Consider the following 10,211-nt stretch of genomic DNA (forward strand, 5'->3'; position numbering starts at 1 on the left):
CACACACACACACACACACACACACACACACACACACACACACACACACACACACACACACACACACACACACACACACACACACACACACACACACACACACACACACACACACACACACACACACTCACGCACGCACGCGTGTGTACGCGCATGCTGACCCGCATCCATACACACACACACACACACGCAGACACACATTGACATGTGGCCAGGCGAAGGGACGGCACTCGAGTCTCGCAAAGTCTCCGAGCTTCAGTGCCTCACTCGCTATCAACGGGAACGGACGTGCGCGCGCTCGTCCTCCCTTCGCTCGCGGTCCCGCGCCTCGTGCTCCGTACTCAGTGTTTGTGTTTGCGGCGATCTGGAATAGTGTGCTCCCTTGTGGTCCTTCGAAGTTGCTTTTCGCGTTAGGTGAGATGAAGACGATGGAGAGTTATGTTTATATTTTTCTTTTTTACTTTTTCGTTGTCGCGGATTTTTTGTTGTTTGAGGTTTTCGTTCGGGTTTGTTTTGGGTAAGGTTCTGGAGTGAACTTGTGTATTCGGTGACCAAGTCGGTGATGGATTTACGTTTCGGAACGTGTGGTTGGTGACTGTCAGTGTCCTATCGATGGAAAAGAGCAATGGACATGAGTTGACAATTGAAGAAGAAGAACAAACTTTTCTCCCGGAAAAAGACATTCTCGCCTCCGGATCCGGGCAAAGGAAACCCCCCGGACACTTTCCCCCGGGGGAGGTGGGGGGAGGGGGGGAACCCGGACCGAGTACAAATACGATTAAAGGAATCCGTTGCCAGAACAGTGCCGGACCTGGCGAGTGATTGATGTGATTTACCGTGATCGATCACTCGAGCTGGGATTGTTAGATGATTGGCGTGGGGGGGATTGGGGGGAGGAATTGGTGGGGGGGGGAGGTTGCTGGTTGGAAGTCTGAAACAATTGCATCGCTTTCAACGTCATTAGTGACAGTGGGGGGAGGGGGAAGGGGGGGATAGCGCCCCCCCCTCCCTCTTTTCCTCTCCCTACTTCCGACTGGGGTGCTAAGCGTTGTATGAGTATTGAGAGAGCCACTATAGCATTGAGTGGTTGAAGTTGACGATGGATGGATAGAAAATGGATCCCAGACGAGATTGAGTGATGAGTATTCATACGTGGGTGAGGAGAAATTTCCCTCGGACGAATAAAACGACCTGGCGAAGGGGATATGAGTTTTAAGTCGTGGACGGTCGTGGAGACGTGTTGGTGTGGTCTCCTGGGGAGGAGACCTTTCCTGGGCCCCGGAAAGTTGTCCGGGTAGGAGACATAGCCCGGAAGGAGTCTCCGGAGATGAATAAAATCTACTGAAGGGAAGGGATAAAGTGCCACTCCGTACGGAAGGTGGTAAATCTTATAGAAGTGGGACTTGATGCTTCAAGTGGGACTTGAGTGACGGAGGGGGACCGTCTACAGGTAAGGGTGACGCTCGAGGTGGAGCGCCAGGAGTGAATTTCTATTGGATGACGTCGGGTAGGAGCGAGTGACGGGCGAGAAGAACGTGCAATTGGAATGCGGGGTGCCCGCTTCCTGTGTACTCAGGTCTTCGCGGGTTGTCTACTTGAGACGGAAGTTTCTCGCATGGCTTCCATCTACAGAGTGACGTCCTTAGAATACTTTGTTCTGGATGCCGCCAGACGATTTTATTCAGCAAAAGAAATTAACCCAGGATTTGGAAAAAATGTAATTTTTTATCATGACAAAGTGTTACAAGTGCATCGTTTGTTTTTTAAAATGTACGTGCAAGGCTTATCGTATCTCACATAGTGCGTGAACACGTGCGTGCGTGCGTGTGTGTGTATAACGCCACGTGCATGAAAGCACATGGTACGTGAATTCACGTGATTGAGGTCGCGGGAGTCGGAGGCTGCGTCGCGTTTGTCCCTCAGGTAGGTCTGCGTCGTGACGTCATGTCGTCGCACTGTTGAAGCGTAACGAAGATTCTTTTCTTTATTGTCGTTCTAATTTCATTATTATTAACATTATTATTGTTGTTATTATTATTATTATTACTATTATCAGCGTTATTATTATCATTATTATTTTTATTTTTATTATTATTATTATTGTTGTGGTTATTGTGGTTATTATTATTTGTTATTATCATTATTATCATCTTCATTATTAATACTATTAGTTTTATCTTTATCATTATGATTGTTGTTATTATTGTTAATTATTATTATTATTATTATTATTATTATCATTAATCATTATTATTAGCACTTATTATTGTTGTTATTATTATCATTATTACTATTACTATTATAATTTTTATTATAATTTTTGGTTATGCGATTCTCAGCTAATATCGTGTTGCTGATTTCGTGAATAAGAAAATCGAGGAAATGACAAGAAACAGTAATTCAATAAATTTTGATCTTCGCAAGAAAAAAAGAAAAAAATAGAAAAGTTGTGAAGAAATTCTCATATCAAGTTTTACTACAAATCTCGTGAAGCTATTTAGGAACATTTGAAAACTTATGATTTAATTGAATCTGAGGAATTGCAAACCCAAAGTTAACAAAATAGGGAAGAAAACCTATCTTTGGTTAGATAAACGCCTCGTCTACCCCTCCTGTCGATCTCCCAGGTAGACAGCAGATTCATCCTCATGGAGCTCGACCGTATCTATAACATATAACTGGATAAAATCGTCTGGCGGCAGCCATGATAGCAAAATAAAAGTAGGCTACTATTCGGTACGCAAGAAATTGAATAAACTTACATATCAGAACAAGTGACTTGTTTTACTCTAATTTACAACCGACGTCATGAGTTATGTAATACGGAATATTTATTACTTTTTTAATTTAATTTCATTTTTTATTCTTATTGCTCAGGTTTCTATATTTCTATATTTCTCTATACGGTACTGCCTGTATAGTCCAATATCTCGTATAGATCAAGATATAGAAAAACGCGTTTTTTTCTGCGTGGACTGGATTCTGTAGGATTGTTGCAAGACTTTTGTCAGCGACTGTACGTGCAAACAATCCCACCGGTATTTAGAACGGCGGTTTGTCATACTTAACCTCGCCCCTGGGACAAATGTCCGCATCTGGGGGACATTTGTCCTTTCTGCTCGGGAAAGTCTCCTTTTCATTTAGGGGGGGGGGGGGTATTTCTGTCTGAGGTGGATGTCGGAATTTGTCTTGTACAATTGTGAATATATATATAAATATATGCTAATAGGAAACGCTGGTAACTTGTGTTCAGCTGTGCAAGAGGGATCCCTGGGAAAGAGAAATTAAACGAAGCAGAGCGCTTTCGTATATTACACCCAATGCAAAGTACTTTTACACTGGATGTAATGTACGAAAACGCTCTGCTTCGTTTAGTTTCTCTTTTCCAGTCGTTACTCTTGCATATATGTAAATGAATAATGTAAATGATGATAACGTTATTGAAAATAGTAATGATGATAATGATTTGATTAATAATGATAATAATAATAATGACTGATGATATAGTTTAACGTCGCAAACTCCCCCCCCCCTATCAGGAGGCTAGGACAGTGCCCCTTACAGAGGACTTTGTACCGTGGAAAGTAATAAAACCATATCCTTGGTCCAACTCGCCGGCGGCTGGTTTCGAACTGCCGTCACTTCGATCTCTGCCGCAAGTAGCGACGCTCTAAACCGCTCAGCCAGTGATCATCCAAATAATAATAATAATAGTAATAATAATGATAATAATAATAATGATGATGATGATGATACCATTAATGATAACAATAGTAATAATGATAAATACAATTTGTACAGAAAACGAAGGAGAGAAATTAGGATATTTTGAAAGTGTCTTTATCGGGATTATAACAACGTCCTGTAGCCTGTTTCGACCTATGCCGAACACTGAGATGGTTATACTAATGTTTAGTGGTCAACGAATGAAATAGACTTAGTAATCATGTAGCGAGCGCTGAAACTATCGGCGAAAAGGTTAGACAGCCTCTTAGATGGGGAAGATAGGTGGTAATGGACATGGAACGGCCTAGTGTAGGCCCTATGGTCTCTTGCAGTCTCCTTCATTCTTATGTTCTTAATCTATTCTGAATGACATCAGACGGTTTTGTTCAGTTTAGGTGACGTCACAGACTCGAAAGAAAACGAAAAAAAAAAAAAAATCTGAGAATTTGGCTGACGGTGCCGAAAGCTTAACTCCTTATCTTGAAAAAAGAAAAAAGAAAAAAGAAAATCCTTAGTCCAAGAATTTGTCACAAGGCGAAGAAGCGACAACTCCTAATCTCAGAAAAAAAAAAAAAAAAAAAAATGGCGGACCAGCAATGCAAGGTCACGGGCCTAAAAGGCAAAATAAAGAAAAGTAAAAACAAGGTCAAATGAAATAAATTAAAATAAGACAAAACGAAACAAGATAACGTGGAGAACGGCAAGGTCAGGTCATGATTCACCCCTCCTCTTCCTCCTCCTTCCCCCTTCCCTTCCTCCCCCTCCCCTTCCTCCCCCTCCCCTTCCTCCCCCTTCCCTTCCTCCCTTCCCCTTCCTCCACCTCCCCTTCCTCCCCTCCCCCTTTCTCCCCCTCCCCCTTTCTCCCCTCAACCTCCACTTTCTCCCCTCAACCTCCTCTTTCTCCCCTCAACCTCCTCTTCCTCCCCTCAACCTTCTCTTCCTCCCCTCAACCTCCCCTTCCTCCCCTTTCTTCCCTCAACCTCCCCTTCCTCCCCTCAACCTCCACTTCCTCCCCTTCCTCTCCTCCACTTCCTCCCCTTCCTCTCCTCAACCTCCCCTTCTTCTCCTCAACCTCCCCTCCGCCTCCCCTCCCCTTCCTCCCCCTCCACCTCCTCCTCCTCCTCCCCCTCCCCCTCCTTGCCCTCAATGACGTCACAGGACGTAATCAGGTTAGAAAAATATCGTATTAAGGGTCATTCTTACCAAATTCGTGCGTGTTATCGTTCTCATTACGAGTACCTCTCCCTCCCTCCCCCGGGGGAGAGGGGGAGGGGGAGGGGGAGAGAGGAAGATGGAGCAACGGAATATTTCCAAAACCCCGGATTTTTTTTTTTTTGGGGGGGTAGAGTGATGGGTCTCTCTCCCCCACCCACCCTTCCCCCTAATCCCCCCTTCCCCCTAATCCCCCCTTCAACCGGGTTTCGGAGGGGAGGGGTGTTGATGACTAGCTTATATGCTCATATGTTTATATTATAGCACTGATTTATAGGGGGATGATTACTTGATTTATCACCACCCCCCAGCCCAGTAGTGGGGGGAGATAAATCCTCCCCACCCCTATGCCCCCCTTCCCAGGATCTACGCTGGTGAATGAAAATAATAAGTGAAGTAAATTCCCCCCTGCCACATCCCCCCTTCTCTTCCCACGTCCCCCTCTCCCCCTTTTCTCCCCCTCCCTTCCCCCTCCTCTCCCCATCCCCATCCCCCATCTTCCCCTTCTTCCTCACCAACTTCCTCCCCCTTCCCCTCCCCCCTCTCCCCTTCCTCTCCCCTTCCTCTCCCCTTCCCCTTCCCCCCTCTCCCCCTCTCCCTTTCCCCTTCCTCCCTTTCCCCCTCTTCCTTTCCCCTTCCCCCCTCTCCCCCTCTTCCCCCTTCCCCCCTCTCCCCCTCTTCCGCCTTCCCCCCTCTCCCCCTCTACCCTTCCCCCTCTCCCCTTCCCCCTCTCCCCCTCTCCCCTCCCCCTCCCCTCTATCCCTTCTCCCCTTCCCCCTCTCCCCTCTATCCCTTCTCCCCTTCCCCCTCTCCCCTCTATCCCCTCTCCCTTTCCCCCTCTCCCCCTATCCCCTCTCCCCTTCTCCCCCTCTCCCCCCCTCCCCCTCCTCTCCTACTTACGGTCTCCCTAGGGGGCCGGGTATCCCATCTCAAAGACATTACCCTTGATCGGCTAAGCATTGAACGAAACGATACGGAATTGTCCCTCAGCGCCGCTGAACAACACACGGGCGGGTCCCGTCGGCCGATTACGAAACAATTTGAAATCTGGCCCCTCCCTTCCCGAGATCGAAACTTACCCTCTCCAGTGTGCAAATAATGAGAAATCGACCCTCGGCCTCGAGTTTCACCTCACCCCCTCACCCTTGATCTCGACCTCAACATCGCTCTCGTCCTCAGCCTCGTCCTCTCTCTCACCCATATCCTCACCCTTATCCTCACCCTTATTTTCACCCTCACACCCTCATTCTCACTCTCATGATCACCCTAATCCTTACACTCATCCTCACACCCTCATTCTCACTCTCACGATCACCCTAATCCTCACCCTTATTCACACCTTTATCCTCACCCTTATCCTCACCCTTATCCTCACCCTTATTCTCATCCTCACACCCTCATTCTCACTCTCATGATCACCCTAATCCTTACACTCATCCTCACCCTTATTCTCATCCTCACACCCTCATTCTCACTCTCATGATCACCCTAATCCTCACCCTTATCTTCACCCTTATCTTTACCCTTACTCTCATCCTCACACCCTCATTCTCACTCTCAAGATCATCCTAATCCTTACACTCATCCTCACCCTTATCTTCACCCTTATTTTCACCCTCACACCCTCATTCTCACTCTCATGATCACCCTAATCCTTACACTCATCCTCACCCTTACACTCATCCTCACCCTTATCTTCACCCTTATTTTCACCTTCACACCCTCATTCTCACTCTCATGATCACCCTAATCCTTACACTCATCCTCACCCTTACCCTATCTTCACCTTTTCTGTCACCCTCACACCTCGCACTCACCCACTGTTCCTCGAGACAAGTGCCTCTCAGGGTGGACCTCAGGGAGACTCGATGGGTGAGTAGTCACCCTTAAACCCTCCTTCCCCCGTCCCCCTACTCCCCGTCCCACTCTCCCCCTCCCACTCTCCCCCCGTCCCACTCTCCCCCGTCCCATTCTCTCCCGTCCCATTCTCTCCCGTCCCATTCTCTCCCGTCCCATTCTCTCCCGTCCCATTCTCCCCCCCGTCTCACTCTCCCCCCGTCCCACTCTCCCCCCAGTCCCACTCTCTCCCCGTCCCACTCTCCCCCCGTCCCACTCTCCCCCGTCCCACTCCTCGCGTCCCACTACCCCGTCCCCCTCTCCCCCCGTCCCCCTCCCCCTCCCCCGTCCCCCCTTTCTCCCCGTCCCACTCCCCCGTCCCCCCTCTCCCCCTTGTACCACTACCCCTTCCACCCTCCCCCGTCCCCCCTTCCCCCTCCCCCTCTCGCCCTTGTCCCACTCCCCCGTCCACCCTCCCCCTCTCCCCCTTGTCCCACTCCCCCGTCCCCCCTCTCCCCCATCCCACTCCCCCGTTCTCCCGTCCCCCCCTCTCCCTCTGTCCCACTCCCCCGTCCCCCCTCTCCCCATCCCACTCCCCCGTCCCCCTCTCTCCCTTGTACCACTCCCCCTTCCCCTTCCCCCTCTTATCAAGGATCTCGTATATCAGTTCTTCAGGAGATCTTTGCATTTTTGCTATTTCTTGAATTTGGTGTATCAATTTTCTGACAACAAAGCGTGTTGGTGTATAACTTTGTTTATAGAAATGAAGTAGACGATGGCAAAAGAAGAAGAAAAGAAATTGATCAATTTAATTTATTTTATTGCAACAATTCAGGTCTCTTATCCTTTTCTGTCGATAAGAAGTTCCTCTAAACGGAATTAAATCGCCTGTATACCTTGCCAGAATAAAATTACAGAATGTGTCAAAATCGTTCCAATAAGTACTAAAGGGTTAATTGAAGTAAATCGGGTTCTTGAGCCGATTGGAATTGTCTAAAGGTCGAGTTAGGTCAAGTCTCTTCTGTGACATCATTTTGACCTGATGAAGAGGAAGAAGAAGAAGAAGAAGAAGACGAAAGAGAAGAGGAAGAAGACGAAAAAGAAGAAGAAGAAGAGGAAGAAGACAAAAAGAAGAGGAAGAGGAGGAGGATGAAGATTAAGAGAGAAAAAATTAAGAAGAAGAAGAAGAAGAAGAAGAAGAAGAAGAATTGATAAGGCGTGATGATATGAGACTTTTCGGTTCATAATGATGCTAGGAATAAAAGAAAAAGAAATCTGACTACGAGTTTCTCACATCTGAATAAAATCGCTTGACGGCAGACAAAACAACATTCTAAGGGAATCCTTGCATAAAATTATCTCCCCTCCTTTCCTCCCCTTCTTCCACCTTCCCTCCCCTCCTCCCCTTCTCCCCTTCTCCCTTCTCCCTTCCACCTTCCCTCCTCTCCTCCCCTCCTCTCCTCCCCTCCTCCCCTTCTCCCCTCCTTCCACCTTCCCTCCCTCCCTTCCTTCCTTCCCTTCTCCTCTCCCTCCCTTCCTTCCTTCCCTCCTCCTCTCCCTCCCTTCCTTCCTACCCTCCTTCCTTCCCTCCTTCTCTCCCTCCCTTCCTTCCTACCCTCCTTCCTTCCCTCCTTCCCTCTTCCCCTCCCTCCCTCCTCCCCTCCTTCCCTCCTCCCCTCCTTCCCTACCCACCTTCTCCCCATCTCCTCTTCTCCCCTCCTTCCCTACCCACCTTCTCCCCTTCTTCCACCTTCCCTCCTTCTCCCCTCCTTCGCCCCCTTCCCTCCTTCCCTCCATCCCTCCCCCCTTCCCTTCCTCCCTCTCTCCCTCCCTCCCTCCTTCCCCTCCTTCCCTCCTTTCCTTCCTTTCCCTCCTTCCCTCCTTCCCCTCCTTCCCTCCTTCCCCTCCTTCCCTCCTTCCCCTCCTTCCCTCCTTTCCCTCCTTCCCTCCCTCCCCCTCCGCGGGATCCGGTGCACAAAACCAAAAGTAATTCTTCTTCAAACCAATTAAGTGCCGCTGGGAACGCTTTCCTGCCCGCCCACCTGCCTGCCCGACTGCCCGTTTGCCCGGCTCTCTCTCTTTCTCTCTCTCTGTCTCTCTCTCTCTCTCTCTCTCTCTCTCTCTCTCTCTCTCTCTCTCTCTCTCTCTCTCTCTCTCTCTCTCTCTCTCTCTCTCTCTCTCTCTCTCTCTCTCTCTCTCTTTCTCTCTCTCTTCCTTTCTTTTTCTTTCTCCCCACCCTCTCTCTGTCTCTCTCTCTCTCTCTCTCTCTCTCTCTCCTCTATCTTTTTCCTTGTCCTCCCCCCTCTCTCGCTCTGTCTCCCCCTCTTTATCTTTGTTTCCCCCTCCCCTCTCTCTCTCTCTCTCTCTCTCTCTCTCTCTCTCTCTCTCTCTCTCTCTCTCTCTCTCTCTCTCTCTCTCTCTCTCTCTCTTTTACTGGTCAATCATGCCGTGTACCGTGGCGTTGATACACAGACAAAAAGATTTCTTGTACTTAATTAACACCTTTGCTACGGGATAGACATTTTTTAGACCTTCGCTTCGCTAAATGCCAGACGGTTTAGTTCGCCCGAAGGACAGACATGGAGACAATGACCGAAACCATCTGGGAATAGAACGAAAACATACGAAGAAGGCATAAGCGAGGCCAGGGAAGCTTTGTCCGCACAATACATTTCGATAATCTTCGGTCGCGTTCAGATATTTGTAGATCAAACAAGTAACCCGGTTACCGCGTCGGTATTTGGTATTTCCGACAAAGCAGCGCACTTGTAGACGTGGGGTCCCGTTTCTAGTCGTGTGGCCATGAACGTGTGGCTAGCGGCGTGGGCTGCCAATCTTGCAGTGGGAGTAACGTAAAATGCAAATACCATCATCGTAATTGTGTTACAATTTGAACGAAAACATGGCGGACTCTCTCTCTCTCTCTCCCTCTCTCTCTCTATCTCTCTCTCTTTCTCTCAATCTCTATGTCTTTCATTCCCCCTCATTTTACTCTCATTTTCTATCTCCTCGTGCTTTTACTCTGTTCCACTCTGTTCCTCATTTCATCTTGGTCACTTTTCTATCTCCTTTCCTGGGAAACCCGGATGGCTCAGGCGTCATGCTCTTGCTTCACACGTGAGTGACCTAAGGTCATATCCCCGAAAAAAAAATATATATATATATATATATATATATATACATATATATATATATATATATATATATATATATATATATATATATATATATATATATATATATGCACGTATCAATGTTTCACACGGAAGTATTACGCACGTTTATGTCCTGTCAGGCTCGACTGATAATTTGGCCAGAAAACACAATCAAAGCCGGTCTAGCACTTGTTACACAATCTGGCTTTACACTAAAACCTTCTGTGGATTCACTCAGACGTGCGTCCCCCGGCCCTAGGCCTCCCCCTACTCCCCCTCCAC

The 10,211-nt window shown here is 48.0% G+C and overlaps 1 protein-coding gene across 4 annotated transcripts in view; it reads left to right on the plus strand.

Moving 5' to 3' along the window:
• The first annotated feature begins 274 nt into the window (after nucleotides 1-274).
• LOC143039506 (cell adhesion molecule Dscam2-like) overlaps nucleotides 275-10,211 on the plus strand; it is a 1,807,148-nt gene continuing 1,797,211 nt past the window's right edge. For all 4 annotated transcript variants that reach the window (XM_076209640.1, XM_076209650.1, XM_076209658.1 and 1 more), the window contains exon 1: nucleotides 275-414. The gene's annotated coding sequence lies outside the window, so the exon portion shown is untranslated. The remainder of the gene's footprint in view (nucleotides 415-10,211) is intronic.

Source organism: Oratosquilla oratoria, chromosome 2 (assembly GCF_046742065.1).
Source record: "Oratosquilla oratoria isolate Oo_2021 chromosome 2, ASM4674206v1, whole genome shotgun sequence".
Classification (NCBI taxonomy): domain Eukaryota; kingdom Metazoa; phylum Arthropoda; class Malacostraca; order Stomatopoda; family Squillidae; genus Oratosquilla; species Oratosquilla oratoria.